At 44.7% G+C, this 16,693-nt stretch overlaps 1 protein-coding gene across 5 annotated transcripts in view; it reads right to left on the reverse strand.

Moving 5' to 3' along the window:
• Positions 1–16,693, reverse strand: part of RABGAP1L (RAB GTPase activating protein 1 like) — a 213,062-nt gene that overhangs the window by 90,047 nt on the left and 106,322 nt on the right. The window lies entirely within an intron of this gene.

Below are 16,693 nucleotides of genomic sequence, written 5' to 3' on the forward strand. Positions count from 1 at the left end.
AAAGCCCCAGAGAATCAAAACAAGCCTGGCATCTAAACATTAATAATGTTTAATAATAATTTCTGACAAAGGTGGAAGATTACAATCAGTTGGCACCCCTACTGTTGTCAGGCAGTGAAATGACTTTGGCAAGCGCTAAGGAAATAGTCTTTACTAAGGCAGAACGAGCTTGGAAAACCTCAGGAAGCCAAAACAATTCACTGGCTATCTTAATAGCATTCACAATACCTCTTGCAATTCATTGTGATGATGGGGGTGGAGGGTGTCTCCACTGGATTAAAGCAGAAGTGACAGCATTAAATCCTGCCAACACACTTAGCTCTAGAACATTCTGGCAGTGCTCTGAATATTCACAGGAAACCGTGAGATGCACAGAACTCACAAAAAAGCAGCATTTTGTGATTTATGGCATACAAAATGGCATTTTAAATTCATTTGAAAAAAACTGGCATTCTCAGAACGGGTGTTTTTTTTTTGCTTGTTTGCTGGTTTGTTTTACAAATAATATCATAGTAATAAATTATAAGCCACTGGTCACAGACAAACTGCGATGAACATTTTTTAAAAGCCACCTAGATAATTTAAAATAATTATTTATAATTTATATATAAATTATAAATTATTTATAAATTTATAACTTATAATTATAATTTTAAAATATAATTTTTCCTTCTAATGGTATTCAAACAGAAAGGAGTGATACCTCAAACTGAGTATATTACTTGTACTGAATTATTAATTCAACTGTACAGATTCTTGTTCATTCATTCCTTCCTCGGTCCCATCATGACCACACATTATTTTATATAGTACCTTTTGTTCTTTAAATACCTCATCTTTCTGAGAATCTCTGAGAATCATTTAAGTATGCAATCTGTCTTGTTCTGCTTTTCCCTTCACCTCAAGCTTTTCACTTTTTCTTTTATACCTCTTCCACACCCACTCAAATGCCTCTGTATCCTGCCCAACCCTTACCGTACCTTTCTTACATCCTCACACATTCCCTTCAACCTCCCCCAACCCTTGCCTACACTCCCTCACACTCTGACAACCCCCTCATCTTTGCACACCATCCCCTATCCTTGCTGCACCTTCCTCACAATACAGTGCACCCTTGCACACCTTCCCAACCTTCCTGGGCGTCTCCAGTGCATCTTCATGTAACCTTATGCACCCTCCCCCCTCACACAACCCCTTGCACCCTCATGTAGCCTTCCCAAACTACCTCTCATGTCCCCTCACCCCTGCACACCATCGTTGACGTCAGACTTGTACCCTCTCCAACCCACTCTGTGCCACTCACGCACCCCTGTACTCCCAGCAACTTCCCTGGTCCTTGCTGTACTTCCCTCGCACCCCGTGCACCCTCGCTGCACCTCCCTTACATCATTGTAGACTCTATGGGTCTCTCTAACAAAAACTTAGAAGCTTTGCCATGTTCTTTCTCCCACTGTTGATTAAGAAGGCTTGGCCTGGTCCTTCACGAGGCTGTTGTTGCATGCACAAGGCTTTCTTCTCCAGGTTGTTTTTCTTGCACACAGTGGTTTAATTGCAAGACCCGTTGTCTTCTAGGTCAGCGGTTGTCTCACAAAGAACCAAGTACTCCTTGTCAGCAGCAGGAGCAAGAAGACGGTAACAGTCAGCTGTAGTGCAGAATGCAGAGTGACCAGGGTTTTGGAGTGGATGGATGATATCAAGAGCAACTACAGCTGCCCTGTAGTGGGTGGTGTAGTGGGCTGAAGCTTCCTGGGGTAGGTCTTGTTGCTACCCCAGCACTGCTGCACTGCTGGGCCAAGTTGGGACTGGGCTTCACACTGTACTGCAACTCAGGGAATTCTTGCAGCCTCAGAGCCACGGCGCATCAAGAAGCCCCACGTTGCTGGGGCTTCCTGATGTGCTTCGATTTTGAACCATGCTGCTGGAGCTTCCTAGGCATAGCAGATTTGCACCACGCTGCTGGATTAGGATGGAGGGTGACGTTTCCGGGGTTGAGGTGGGGGTGAGAAGGGCATGGCTTCATGCTGTGGCTCAGGGCTTCTTGCAGCCCAAGAGCCACAATGTGCCAAGAAGCCTGGGACACAGTGTATTCTTTCCTCAGTCTCCCTGTACTCATACACATATCCCACATCTTCTTTATCCAGCCTCCCCGACCTTGCATCACATTGTAGCAATCCCCAACTTCTGCACAGCTGTGCTGGGCCTTCCAGGACAGCACCCTTCCCTCCTTATCTGGAATTCCCTTTGCTTTCCCCTTAATGACCTATGCATCTGGAGTTACTATGGTAACTGAGATTGCCAGGCTTGTCATCACTAATCATGTGAAATTGTGCTTTACGATTGCTTAGTGACTGGAATTCCAGGCCCAATTGGGCTTGTAAATTAAGGACTACCTGTATTATCCTAGTAATACAGAACCATCTTCTCCAGGTAAAACTGATCCATCTTGTCTGTTCCTCCTGAGTAGGGATGTGAACCAGAAGACAAGGCTATTTTATTATGGCTGCCTCCCAGTAGAAAAGCCTATTCTCAGACATCCAGATGGCATCCTCCCTGATGATATTTAGGCAGGCAGTGAAGCCACAGCTGTTTCATAGAGCTTTTAATCTGTCATTTTAACCATGAAGTTCCTGCTGGTTAACAGACACTGGGTGGGGGAGGTGTTGAATACTTTATTATAGTTATTGGGGGGGTTGATTGTATTTGTAAACCTTTGGTAGTCCAACAGTGTACAGAAGAGTTCCCCAACCTTTTTGGCTTTGCAGATCGGGGGGGGGGGGGGAGATGAGAGGGGATGGTTCCGTGTGAATGGCAGACAAGCGCACCCACACGCACAGTGGACAAGCACATGTGCATGCCCAGCTCCATTTGCATGAGCCATCGCTCATGTAAATGAAGCATGTGCACCCATATTTGCCTGCTGCTCATGCAAATGGGGATGCATACATGTGTGATCACCCACCACTTCCATGGCCTAGTTCTGAAAGGTTCAAGGCCCAGTAGTGGGCACGGCCCGGAGGTTGGGGACCCTTGGTATAGAGTACCAAAAGAGAAACAAATCAGCCAGTAAGTAGATATGTCTACATGGAAATATAAAACGTCTATATTCAGAATCTAGGCGCCCTTCCACATTCAGCATTTTCTCAGGAACTGTCACTTTTTTTAGTCCCATTTTATATGATACCACAGTATGTATTTATATGTATATTTATATCTTGTCTTCTTTAGTTTACTCACTAAATTTTTTCATCTTTCTTCTACCAGGACTTTTGAGGTAACTGTAATTCTGCTTCTTTCCAAAGAATAAAGTGCAATCATTCTTAAGGGTATTCTGCCTTTCTGGAAAGATGTGGTTTTATTTATTAATGTATGTGCCTCCCTACTATTTCAGTAAAAAAAAAACACACACACCATATAATGCTTAAAAAACAGTGTACAGCAGGGGTGTCAAACTCGTGGGTTGGATGCGTCACGTGCTGGCCGTGCCCATCTCTGGTTTAGCGAAGGGGGGAAAGTTGCAATACGACACTTGATGACAACATGTCGCAAGTTTGACACCCGTCTGTACCCGTCCTCAACTTGCAACCACAATTGAGCCCAACATTTATGTTGCTAAATGAGAAATTTGTCCCATGTTATGAATTTCTTGCCACATTTGTTAAGCGAATCACTGCAGTTGTTAAATTAGTAACACAGTTGTTAAGTGAATCTGGCTTCCCCATTGACTTTGCTCGTCAGAAGGCTGCAAAAAGTGATCACGTGACCCTGGGACACTGCAACTGTCACAAATGAGTCTGTTGTCAAGCATCTGAATGTAAATCATGTGACCATGGGGATGCTGCAATGATTATAAGTGCGAAAAATGGTCATAAGTCACTTTTTTCAACACTTGTTTTTGTAGTGTTGCCATTGTAACACTACAAAATCACAATAACATCAGCAACAGCACCAAATACAGCCGAAGTGCGGATACCCTCAATATCAATTCATTTATTTATTTGTTTATTTATTTATTTATTTATTCATTCATTCATTAAATAGCTGACTTTTTACCGGTCTTCTTAATTTTTAACAAGGATGATATTTGTGCTAGTCTTCTATTTAGTGGTTAATTTACATAAGAAAGCGAAAGTAGCAGAATAAATTAGAACTTTCTGGTGTTTTGTGTGTTTTCTTTCTAAGATAGAAAACACAGTAGAAATCCATGATAACTATCTAGAATGCTATTGCAGAAGGCAATCCAAAGCTCCTCAAAATGTTGCTGCCAAATTGCAATTTTCGGTGTTAATGAATAAACAATTAAATAAATAGGGAGGAATCATCTTAGTTCCATTTCATTAAATGTTAATTCAGCTAAATATACATTTTGGCCCAATCTATTTCATTGTTCTGCTGCTGCCTATTTGTAGTATTATGGACTCCAGAATGTCATCCAAAGGCCGGTTGTGTCTGAAACCTGAAAAGCTACTGTGCACCCTAATCATAGAATGTAACAAGTCTGAAAAATCTTTACTAAAAGAAAAGCAAACAATTAGAGGAAGACCCTTAACATTTGTATTAACTTCCTAGAATTACATATTTGTTTAAAATGAGAAATTACTCTGTATGCTCAGGTCTTAGTCTCTTTTAATAGTAAAACAATATCTCAGTGTGCCAACAAGAATAAGTGGTTAAAGATGAAGGGCAATCTTTTTGGTACTTTCAGATGTATTTTTTTTAGGCATTCAAAAGATGTAGAAATCAGGAGTGTAGTAATCAGTTATGTTGTAGCCAGGCTGAATTGGACTTTTGGGGTGGGGAGGGTTAGGTTAAGAGGCAAAATGGAAAGCAGAATATGGCTAATATTCAAAAAGTTATTTGTCTTTTTTTCCCAAAAAAACCTGTTTCCAAATAGGTTAGAACTATACTTCACTTTTATCTTTTTGATAAATTATTAACAAACTGGCACGCATGCAGCCTACTAAAACATATTGAGGTTTCTCAATTATAACCACAATAAATTGTTTCTGATCAGCAGAAATCACTAACTTGTGAGTGTGAACAATGGGCCTCACATTAAACAGTTTCAGCCACAGGAGTCCAAGCAGCTGAAAATCATTACTTTCTACCAATTATTGTGGTTTCCTGAGGGAAAGGTATCTGTACTACACATGCAAGCAAGAAACCAGGTCACCAATATTATTTCATAACGTAGTACAACACAGAAAATCAATAATTTTACATGATGGGCAAAAAGGCAACATTGCAGATTCCCCATTATGCTTTCAAAAAGGAAGACTCCATTTTCTAGCCTCTTCTAAGTGCCTGGATATGTTATGGGCACTAAGGAGTATTAATTAATGAAGATAATATTCAATTCCCTTTCCAAATTGACATTTGGCCCTGCATCAAAGCAATGGGCTCCTTTCTATCCTCACTAACACTCCAGGGTGAATCTAGCATCTGGCCCTCACCTCTTAGATTAGAGTAGCAGTTTTCAAAGTGTGGTTCGTAGATCCTTAGGGGTCCTCAAGACCCTTTCAGGAGGTCCACAAGGTCAAGCCTTGTACAATTGAACTTGCTGAATCTGGCTTGGTGAATAGTCACTAAAAGAAATCATAGCAGTGCCACATGCTAATAATATAGTAACTTGCTGACTTAAAAACTTAGCTGCAGTTTTTAAGTCAGATGAATTTAAGTGAAGATGAATTAATATACATTTACATTACACATTTACATTGTTATACAAGCTGTATACTCACTACTTTACATTGTAGCCAAGTGTCATTTCCTCAGTGTTGTCACATGAAAAGAGGTACTTAAATATTTACAAAATGTGAGGGGCTGTACTCACTTCTGTGACATAATATGTATTGTCTTCAGAATTGTACTTTTCCATATACAAATGGATGAATCTATAGACATGGCTGGACTTGTTGTTTTACTTGTATAACTTATCTGATATCAGCATCAACTAATAATTGAAGATCTTCTTTTATGTGAATGCTTGGCAACACACACAACTGATGCTGAAATATTCAAAGTGCCAAATAACTTTTTTTTTGCATCTCATGCTTTATCCTGGAACAACTATGTGGACATTTGCACTGATGGTACAAAAGCAATGGTAGGGAAAACTGCTTGCACCCTAGTATAACAGAATAACAGATTGGAAGGGACCTTGGAGGAGCAGGAGACCCTATATCATTTCAGACAAATGGCTGTCCAATCTCTTCTTAAAAGCTTCCAGAGAAAGAGCATCCACAGCTTCTGAAGGCAAGTCATTCCATTAGTTAATTATTCTCACCGTTATGAAATTTCTCCTTAGTTCTAGGTTGCTTCTCTCCTTGTTTAGTTTCCATCCATTGTTTCTTGTCTTGCCTTCTGGTGCTTTGGAAAATAGATTGAGCCCCACTTCCTTGCAGTAACCACTCAAATATTGGAACACTGCTGTCATATCTCCCCTAGCCTTTCTTTTCTCTAGAGTAGTCATACCCAATTCCTGCAACCAGTCTTCATACGTTTTAGCCCTAATCATCCAGGCCCCTAATCATCTTTGTTGCTTTTCTCTGCACTTTTTCCAACATCTTTTTTATAAAACAAGGCATAAAACAAGGCAGTTGAAAAGACTGTTCAAATACTTCTCTCTTTTCCAACAACATATTTGTGTGAAGCAGAGTTTTCTTTGTATACTTTAATGAAAATAACATATTGCAGCAAATTGAATATAGAAGTAGATATGAGAACCCAGTTGTCTTCTATTATGCCAGACTAATCTTATTGCATTCTTTGACAAAATGACAAAACTAGTGGACCAGAGGAATGCTGTTGATATAATTTACTTGGACTTCAGTAAGGCATTTGACAAAGTAGACCATAACCTACTACTTGATAAAATGGAAAAATGTAGGTTAGACAGCATCACCACCAAATGGTGTGATTGGCTATTGCTTAACGCATTGTAAGCTGCCTTGAGTCTCCGGAGAAAGGCGGCATATAAATTAAAGCAAAAAAAAAAAAAAGGATTCTTAACCGGCTGACCAACAGCACTCAACGTGTCATCCTCAATGGAACTGCATCTACATGGAGGGAGGTATGCAGTGGGGTATCCCAGGGCTCTGTTTTAGGCCCAGTACTCTTCAACATATTCATCAATGATTTGGACAAGGGGATAGATGGGGAACTCATCAAATTTGCAGATGACACCAAGCTGGCAGGAATAGCCAACACTCCGGAAGATAGGCTTAAGATTCAGAAGGATCTTGACAGACTTGAACATTGGGCGCTATCTAACAAAATGAAATTCAATGGTGAAGACTTGGTGACCCGTGGCGATATGGCGTTGAGAGAGTGACCGCTGCTCCTCAACACCATCAGTCACCGTGTTTTGGGGACCCCTAAGGGGCGTGGAGCCCGGAGAGCCCCACGGACGAGAGAGCGAGCCGGGCGAGCATGAAAGCGGGCGCAAAACGCTGATCGCAAGACCAGGGGGCTCTGTCAAATCCAGCACGCGTGAGTCGGCCAAATTAATGGCCAACGCGAAGCCGCGGTAACCAGCAGCCAGATGGAAGCAAGAGAGATCGGATGCTGCAGTGAGGATTGACACACACCTTCCCTGCATCGAGGAGAGAAGACATCAAGAAAGGGGCCGGTGAAGTCGGGCAGGAGCGTCTCACAAACGAGAGAGGCGGCGATTGAAAGTTTCCTGAGTATCCTGGCAGAGAGAGAGCCCGACGAGCCGGCATCGAAATAAGAAAGGAAATCTGTATTGACAGTGTGCGTGTCAAGAGAGGATCGGTGAGAAAATCTAAGACCAGCATTTATTTCCTCTTTCCTTTTTTATTGTGAATATAAGTAGACCCAGCGGAGGTTGAAATTGGGTGGATCGAGTCTGGCTTTCTTTTTTGCAATGAACAGGAAGCTCAGCCATTAGTGTGACAGGACGGAGGAATAATCTGCCTAGCGGTGGACAGTTTGGCAGCAAGAAATACCATAGAGTGCTGAACTTGGAGGAACGTCCTGAGCTTACAGAAGAACAGAGACTGAGCAAAAAAGAATTGAGTATATCCCAAGAAGGAGAAAAAATTATATATATATATATATATATATATATATATATATATATATATATATATATATATAAATATAAATTAATTAATAATAGCACTTGAACTTCCAGATATTCTGTCTTCAGTATCCTGACTGTTAAAATTGAACATATCTTGATAAATTGATTTCTTCTTGGACTAGATAAAATTATACACTCTCAAGCTTTGATATTTTAAATCTTTTTATAAACTTATTTAGCTGCTTAGCATTTATAGTATCTACCAGTATTTTTATAGTATCTAAAATCATAATTGCATTTAAAATTAAATATTCAAAAGTCTCTATTTATAGTATTTATAGTATTTTAAGTATTTAAGTATTTAAAAGTACAATATTTAGCCAAATTAATTGCTATATTGCTACATTCGATATATTGATTGTAAACTGTTGATTAACTGATATTTTGATTTATATAGTATTGAACTATTGAACTTATATTTATTAAGCCAATTTAATATTTAATACATTTAAATAATACACTGTGAGGAGGAGTTTAGAATTACAGTATAGATATTGATATTGATTGCCCACCGGAAAACTAGCTATACTTGTCTATAAATTTAGAAGGAAAAAGTAGATACAGTAATATATATATATATACAAATATACATTTATATAAAATAATAATAATAAAAAAAGATAATAGAGGCGCTAACTGGCGAATGAAAATTTGGTGTAATATTGATAGGATAATTAGAGAGCAAAAGAAAATTTTGAAAGAAATGACAAGCATGGCATCCACAGTGGGGAAAACAGGAAAAAAGACCCCCTCTAATCCCACTATAGCGACAACCTCTCCGGCGACACAAAAATCAACAGAAAGCCTGGCAATGCAAACTCTGCAAGCATCATTAACTTTGATTCAAGAAACGATGATGGCAATGCAGGAAAAACTGTTAAATAACCATGTTGAATTAAAATCAGACATACATGCATTGGACCAGAAAATGAATGATATCCAAACATCAATAGTTAATAATGAAGTGCGAATTCAAAAAGCCGAAACAAGAATTGACCAAACTGAAAAGAAATTAGATATTGTGGACCAAACATTAACGAGCCAAAATAAAGAGATTGAAGATACAATAATCCAATTGGAGATGGACCGGGCTTCCTTCTATTTACGATTTCAAAATGTTGTCGAGGACAAAGAGGAAGACCTAGGTGAAAAGATGGCGGAGCTGATAGCTGAGGCACTTCACCAAGACAAACAGGCGATAATCAGGGAGCTGGACGACGTATATAGAGTCCAGACTAACTATGCAAGAAGGAACAAGCTTCCTAGAGAAGTACATATCCGCTTCACACGGAAAAAAGTTAGAGATATTCTTTACAACATGGCAAGGGATGAACAGATTACATACCGAGGAAAAGAAATAATAATTTTAAAACAGATACCAAGAAGAGTCCGGGAGATGGAGCGTTGGTCCTACCTGATACGTTCCTTCTCGTTGAGTGGATACAGCAGCCAGCATGGGTAGTGCCCATCCAATCAGCTTGAAGGACTGAGCCTGCCAATTATTCTTAGTCCCGCCCCTGTTGCCGGGCAGGCCAGCTTTTGGTGAAGACTGGAAGACAGACTCGGTGTGTGGGAGAAGAAGAGACACCAAGACAGGAAGGAAAAAGAAACACAATAGGTCCAGCTTGAAAGAAAGGGAGGGTCTGGCTGCTGTCTCCACTCAACGAGAAGGAACGTATCAGGTAGGACCAACGCTCCTTCTCCATTGAGAGTGGAGACAGCAGCCAGCATGGGACATACCCAAGTTCACTGTCCCGAAGTCAGGGGGGGCATGCTGGACCGCAGAGTCCTCTCCAGCAACAACCCTTTGCAAAATCCGGCGTCCAAACGAGGCCTCGGCCGACGCAAACTGGTCGAGTTTGTAGTGGCGGATGAAGGGGCTAGGCGAAGTCCACGTGGCCGCTCTACAGATTTCCAGTAAGGGAGCCTGAGTAGCCCAAGCGGCCGTCGTAGCCGCGCTACAGGTGGAGTGAGCTGTCAATCGTGAAGGACGCGGAAGGGATCTAACATCATAGGCCGCGGCAATAGTCTGACGAATCCAACGCCCGATGGTTGAAGAGGAGACTTTACCGCCTTGGGAGGTAGGTAAGAAGGAGACAAAGAGAGACTCTGAACGTCGGAAGGGAGCCGTTCTATTCAGGTAAATCCGCAGTGCCCGCCGGCCATCAAGGGTGTGCCAACGTCGTTCCCGAGGATGAGTAGGCCGGGGGCAGAAATTAGGCAGGATAAGTTCTTGCGCACGGTGAAATACAGAGTTAACCTTTGGAACGAAGGTCGGATCCAAACGGAGTACCACTCGGTCAGTATGAAAAACACAAAGGTCCGGACGAGTGGACAAGGCGGCGAGCTCGGAAATACGGCGAGCCGAAGTGATGGCCACTAGGAAGGCAACCTTGCCGGTGAGAAGTCTGAGACTGGTAGTCCGAAGGGGTTCGTATGGCGGACCCGTGAGAGATTGCAAGACCAGAGGAAGACTCCAGGTAGGATAGCGATGTAGAGTCGGAGGACACAAGTTCTTTGCTCCCCGGAGAAAACGGCGGATCAAGGGGTGCTGGGCCAGGGATGACAAGGAACCACAGGTAAGAACCGAAGATAACGCTGCAACGTGACGGCGGAGAGTGTTAGGAGAGAGCCCTTGGGAGAGGCCCTTTTGCAGAAACATCAGAATATGAATAATAGATGGTTGCAGAGGCAGCACATCAACCTGGTTACACCAGTTGCAGAAGATCCGCCAGGTGGCCGAGTAAATGCGTTCCGTGGAAGGACGCCGAGAGGATAACAAGGTATGTACAACGTCCGCCGGAACGTGAACCTCCTTCAACGTGCACCGCTCAATCTCCAGACGGTTAGATTGAGCCAGGCCGGATCTGGGTGCGTCAGGGCGCCTTGCGAGAGAATATTGTCCGAGAGGGGGATGCGCCACGATGGGGTCACCGATAGGGACACGAGGTCCGCAAACCAGGGCCTCCGGGGCCAATGAGGAGCCACAAGGATCACTTCCGCTTGCTCGGATAGAATTTTGCGGATGACCCTGGGAAGGAGGGCCGTCGGAGGAAAGGCGTACAGGAGGCCCGAAGGCCATGGAACCCGAAGAGCATCGACGCTGGACGCTCGAGGGTGAGGGTACCGAGAGAAGAACAGCGGAAGTTGAGCGTTCTCGTGAGTCGCGAACAGGTCGACCACTGGGCGGCCGAAGCGAAGAGATAGTTCCTGGAAGATGCGCGGGTGAAGACGCCATTCCGCATTGTCTATCCGCCGGCGACTCAGCCAGTCCGCTTGAACATTCTGTACCCCGGAGATGTGTTCCGCCCGAAGCGAACACAGGTGGCGTTCTGACCAGAGTCCCAACGCGATAGCCATGGCCAGAAGAGACTTCGATCTGGTGCCTCCCAGTTTGTTCAAGTGTGCCTTGGCAGCGACATTGTCCGTGAGGACGAGGACATGAGCTCCGGAGACCAGGTGGCGGAACGACTTCAGGGCAAGGAAGACCGCTTTCAGCTCCAGCCAATTGATGGGATGACGAGCTTCCGAAGGAGTCCAAGTCCCTTGAGCCAGGTGACCTTGACAATGGGCTCCCCAGCCCAGGAGACTGGCATCTGTCGTCACCACCACCCTCGAGGGCTCGAGGAAGAAGCAACCCGCAGCGAGGGCAGGAGAGCGCCACCACCGGAGGGATCTGCGGACCGCAGGAGGAAGTGGAATCGGTCTCGATGACATGCCTCTGCCCGCCTTCTGCAAAGGCAAGAGAAACCATTGGAGCTCCCTAGCGTGAAGCTGGGCCCAGGGAACTATGGCTATTGCAGATATCATCTTACCTAACAGCTGAGATAAAACTAAGGGTGAAACTGCCCGACTCCCCTCAACCCGGGAAACTAACTGCTTCAGGCTAGCCCGTCTGTCGGGAGAAAGAAAAACCTTGCCCTGAAGAGAATCAATCAGGGCACCCAAATGAACTAGCCTAGTGGAGGGGGAGAGGTGACTCTTCTCCAAGTTAACGGAGAAACCGTGAGCCGCCAACATCTGAACCGTCAGACGAATATCTAAAGTGGCCTGCTGAACAGAAGGGGACAAAAGCAGGATATCATCTAGGTAACACAAGAGACGGACTGAAAGAAGACGGAGCCGGGCCGCCAAGGCAGCCAGCACCTTCGTAAAGGTGCGAGGGGCAGAGGAAAGGCCAAACGGAAGAGCCCTATACTGATAATGTGCTCCATCATAACAGAACCTTAGAAAACGTCTATGGGAAGGGAGGATAGGGATATGAAGGTAGGCCTCAGTTAGGTCAATGGAGGAGAGGAGATCGCCTCGCCGAACACCGTCCAGAATGGTCTTCAATGATTGCATTTTAAATTTCCGGTACACGACATACCTGTTTAACCGTTTGAGGTCCAGTATAGGACGCCACCCCCCTGATGATTTCGGAACTAGGAACACCCTTGAATAGAATCCCGAACCTTCCTGACCCGGAGGGACAGGTTGAATAGCCTTGATAGTCAGAAGATGCTGAACCGATGAGTCCATAAGAGATTTCTTTTCAGGATTACGAGAAATCGGACAGCAGACAAAGGTGTGAGGGGGGGGGCAATAAATTCAATAGCCAACCCGGATTTCAAGGTGGCAACGACCCACTTGTCCGAGATAGACTTCTCCCAAACAGCGGCAAAAAGGCCCAATCTACCGCCAATGGGAGGACCCGGAATGCAATCAGCGACGGCGACGGACAAAACGACCTCCTCCCCCTCGAAAGGGCCGCCTGGAGTTAAAGGGACGCCCCCTGAATGCCCTATCAGAAGAACCCCGCTGTCTGCTAAAGGGCCCATCTCTCCTAAAGGAAGGGAAGGACGAAGAAGAGGAGGGCCCCCCGTCCATACCTCGGGAAAAGGAACGAGGAGGGTAAGGAGAGAAACGGGGTGCTCCTCTCCGGTAAGCGGCTGCTAACACTTTCTTTTTATCCCTGGTTTCAGTGAGGAAAGGATCTAAAGAGTCCCCGAACAGCTTCGTGCCCTTAAAGGGAACCGAGGCCAAACGCCACTTGTGCCTGGCATCCGCCTGCCAGTGACGAAGATACAGCAAACGACGAGCCGTGACTGACGAAGCCAAAGATTTTGCAGAAAACCTGGCAGCATTCAGGGTAGAATCAGCGGAAAATTGTATGGCAGCCACAATTTTATTCAAATCTTGCCTGATACGCGAATCTCCGGGTGCCAACTTTTCTTGTAATTGGCGTAACCAAAGCAAGGTTGTCCGATTAAAGAAGGATGCAGTGGTGGTTGCTTTGATCGCCCAAGCAGCACTCTGAAAGGCCTTTTGAAGAACTTGATCAGATCGACGTTCATCAGGACGAAGACCCTCGTCAGGATCGCCCGGAACACTAGAGTTAGGAAGAAGTGCTGCAACGGGGGCATCAATCGAAGGAATTTTAAGTAGAGCCTCAAGGTCTGGAGAGACTTGAAAGTTCCTTTTGTCGTTTGACGAGAGAAGAGGAGCAGCGGCTGGGGATTCCCACTGACGTTTCACTACATCCAGAAACAGAGGGGGCGTAGGAACAGATGTTATAGGCCTAGCGGGTTCCGCGAACATTGGGTCCAACGATTCCGAAGAAGTCGAAGGAGGAACTGGGTCAGCGTTTGGTGAAGATAAACGGGCCGTATTAACCGCCTTGAACAACAAAGATTTAAACAGGGCCTGCGGAAAAAGGCCTGTGAAAGCCAGCTGGTCCGGAGGAAGGTTCTCATCCTCCGACAGGTCAGAACCAGGAAAATCCTCATCATCTAGAGCTGAAGGATGACTGTAGTGAGAACAGGTAGGAGAAGCGGACCGGACTGAATGAGAACAGACTTGGTCACTGCGGCCTGAAGAAATAGGAGAAGCCTCCCGCACCGATCCGTGCCTACTGGAAGAACCTGAACGGGCAGCCAAGGACTTTTGAACTGCCGCCTCGATCAATTGTTGAAGCTGATCTGGAGGAACAATTGAATCCAAAGGGCGGACCGGGGTAGGATCAGTGGGGGGAGCCATCTGCACAATAGCTGGATCAGGAGCCGGACGTTGAGAAGCTGAGCCAGAACCCCACAAATTGTCATCGGAAATAGTCACTGGGCAATCCTGCAGAGACAGCTGATCAGGAGTAGGAGAGTGAGGCACAACAGCAGGAGACGGATCAGACGGAGCAGGAAGTGGTTGAGAAGCAGAAGGAGGCAATTGAGCGCAAGCCTTGTCACACAATCTGGTCAAAACTTTGTCTCTACGTTTTTCCACTTTAGAAGAAGAAGAGGATACCCCATGTTTGGAGGACTTACGTTGAGATCGTGAGGGGTGGGAAGCCCGGGAAGAAGGCCTTGGATCCTCTAAAGGAGATTGCTGGGTAACAGACGTGGAGTCTGATTGGCCAATTTCGCTCGCACCAGCCTTGCGGCCGTGCTTAGATTTAGAAAGGGCCTTAGGCATGGCAGAAAAGAGGGGGGCTACAAGTAAGACCCCACACACCAGATTACGCCTTGATAAATAGACTCTGCTATGACAGAAGGGAGCGAGAGGAACTCCACAATAAAGTGATCACAGATTAACTGACACTCAAGGTTACCAGCAGAGGTCAAATAGGTTCTATAGGGAGCGTAAAAACTCCACAAACGACAAGCGTGGTAGGAGAAGGCCCAAGGAATTGCCAAGGCGGTGTTGAAGAGGAGACACTCAAATTATCAAATAAATAGGCAGATCCAGGCCACCGTCTTGTGGCTGTGTAACATAAAGGGGAGGGGGCGCGAAGCTCCACCAAATTCCAACAATGAGCAGCGCCTAAGGATTGATTACTGCCTTGGAAAAAGGGGGGCGTGAAGCTCCACAATGAGAATACTATAAGGCAGGAGGATTAGGGTCACTGCAACACAAAACGGGGGCGCAAAGCTCCGCAGACGAATTCGAGTAACCTGACAGGTTTCTCCAGCCAATTTTATTAGTTTGCAGAGATCGGCTGCAAAAAGATTAAGCAGCAGTCAAAAGCAGGTCACAATAGTGGAGAGACGAGGTTGCGAGGCTCCTCAGGGAATTAACCAGCCTGCAGCACTTCAAAGACAATTTAGATTGTTTCGGGGGAACGGAGTTGGAAGGAAACGCTCCGTGAGAAAATTAGCTCCAGCCGACAAGGAGTGGTAACAGGGGAAGCGCAGGCTTGAGAAGAACGCTCTCCTCAACGGCGGGAAAAAATGGAGTCCAAAATGGCCGGCGCGGCTGCAGCGCGGCCGGCGAACTGCTGATAGTTAAGGGAATCGAAACTGGGTCAAACGCAGAAGGCGAAGGCAACTCAAACCGGGGAAAAAAGGTCCCTCGAAGCTCAAACGAGGAAAAGCCTTCTAGGGGGGGGCGAAGCCAGGGAAAAAGCCCCCACGCCCCTGGAAGTTAACGAGGAACAATACAACTCACGAATTCGATGTCAATGCAGTCCAAGGTCAGCCAGAATAATCAATTAGTGTCCAAATCGAAGAGAGAAATCACAGTCACACAGTCCAAGTTAAAGAAACCAGAAAACCAACACGAGAGATATGAGTAAAAGAATTTAAGTTAGAGAGAAGTCCCACACACCAGCCAGCGCTGAAGGACTGAGCCAAAAGCTGGCCTGCCCGGCAACAGGGGCGGGACTAAGAATAATTGGCAGGCTCAGTCCTTCAAGCTGATTGGATGGGCACTACCCATGCTGGCTGCTGTCTCCACTCTCAATGGAGAAGAGGAAGGGATATAGATTTTTGGCCATACAGTTGAATAAAAGAAAGATACTATTTAGGTGGCTTCTCCCAGAAGGGATGCTAATAACCTGGCAAGGAAGAAAAATAAAAATAGAAAGCCTGAGTACAGCACAAGACTTCCTTGACCAGTTAAGAGGTGTGGAAGAAGAGCAGGGGAGCAAGGAAGAACTAGAAACAGCAGTAGTGGGGGAGGAAGCCCTACACCAACAGAACACAAACGAAGCAACTGTAGAGGAGAAGACAGAAGAAGAAGAAGAAGCCAAAGAGAAGAAAGCAAGACCAGTAAGGGCCGTAAGAAACAAACAAGAACCAATAATCAGATAGGGGTATAGAGATGAATGACTTGAAGCTAATATCTGTAAATGTTAATGGACTAAATGAATATAAAAAGAGGAAAAGAATATTAACAAAACTAGGTAAACAAAATGTTGATATAATGTGTTTACAAGAGGTACACATAAAAAAAGAAGAAAGTAAATGTCTAGAATATAAAAAATTTGGTCAAACATTTGATTCGCTGGCAGAGAAAAAGAAGAGGGGGGTGGCTATTTACGTAAAAAAAGGAATTGAAGCAGAATTGAAATTCAAAGATACAAAGGGTAGAATCCTTATGGTTGAAATTAAGAGAGGGAATTCCAAGGTACTATTAGTGGGCATTTATGCCCCCAATAAAAAACAGGGAGAATTTTTTAAGAAACTTCACGAACAATTAGTGAAAATGGCATATAATGAAATCTGTATGATAGGGGATTTTAATGGCATCGTGGATCCGGAGAAGGACCACAAGAGCAATAAAGTAAAAAAAAATAAAAGGACAAATTTACCGAGAGCTTTTTTTGAGTTAGTTGAT

This window comes from Pantherophis guttatus, chromosome 3 (genome assembly GCF_059756535.1).
Source record: "Pantherophis guttatus breed Tessera chromosome 3, ASM5975653v1, whole genome shotgun sequence".
In the NCBI taxonomy this organism is placed as follows: Eukaryota; Metazoa; Chordata; class Lepidosauria; order Squamata; family Colubridae; genus Pantherophis; species Pantherophis guttatus.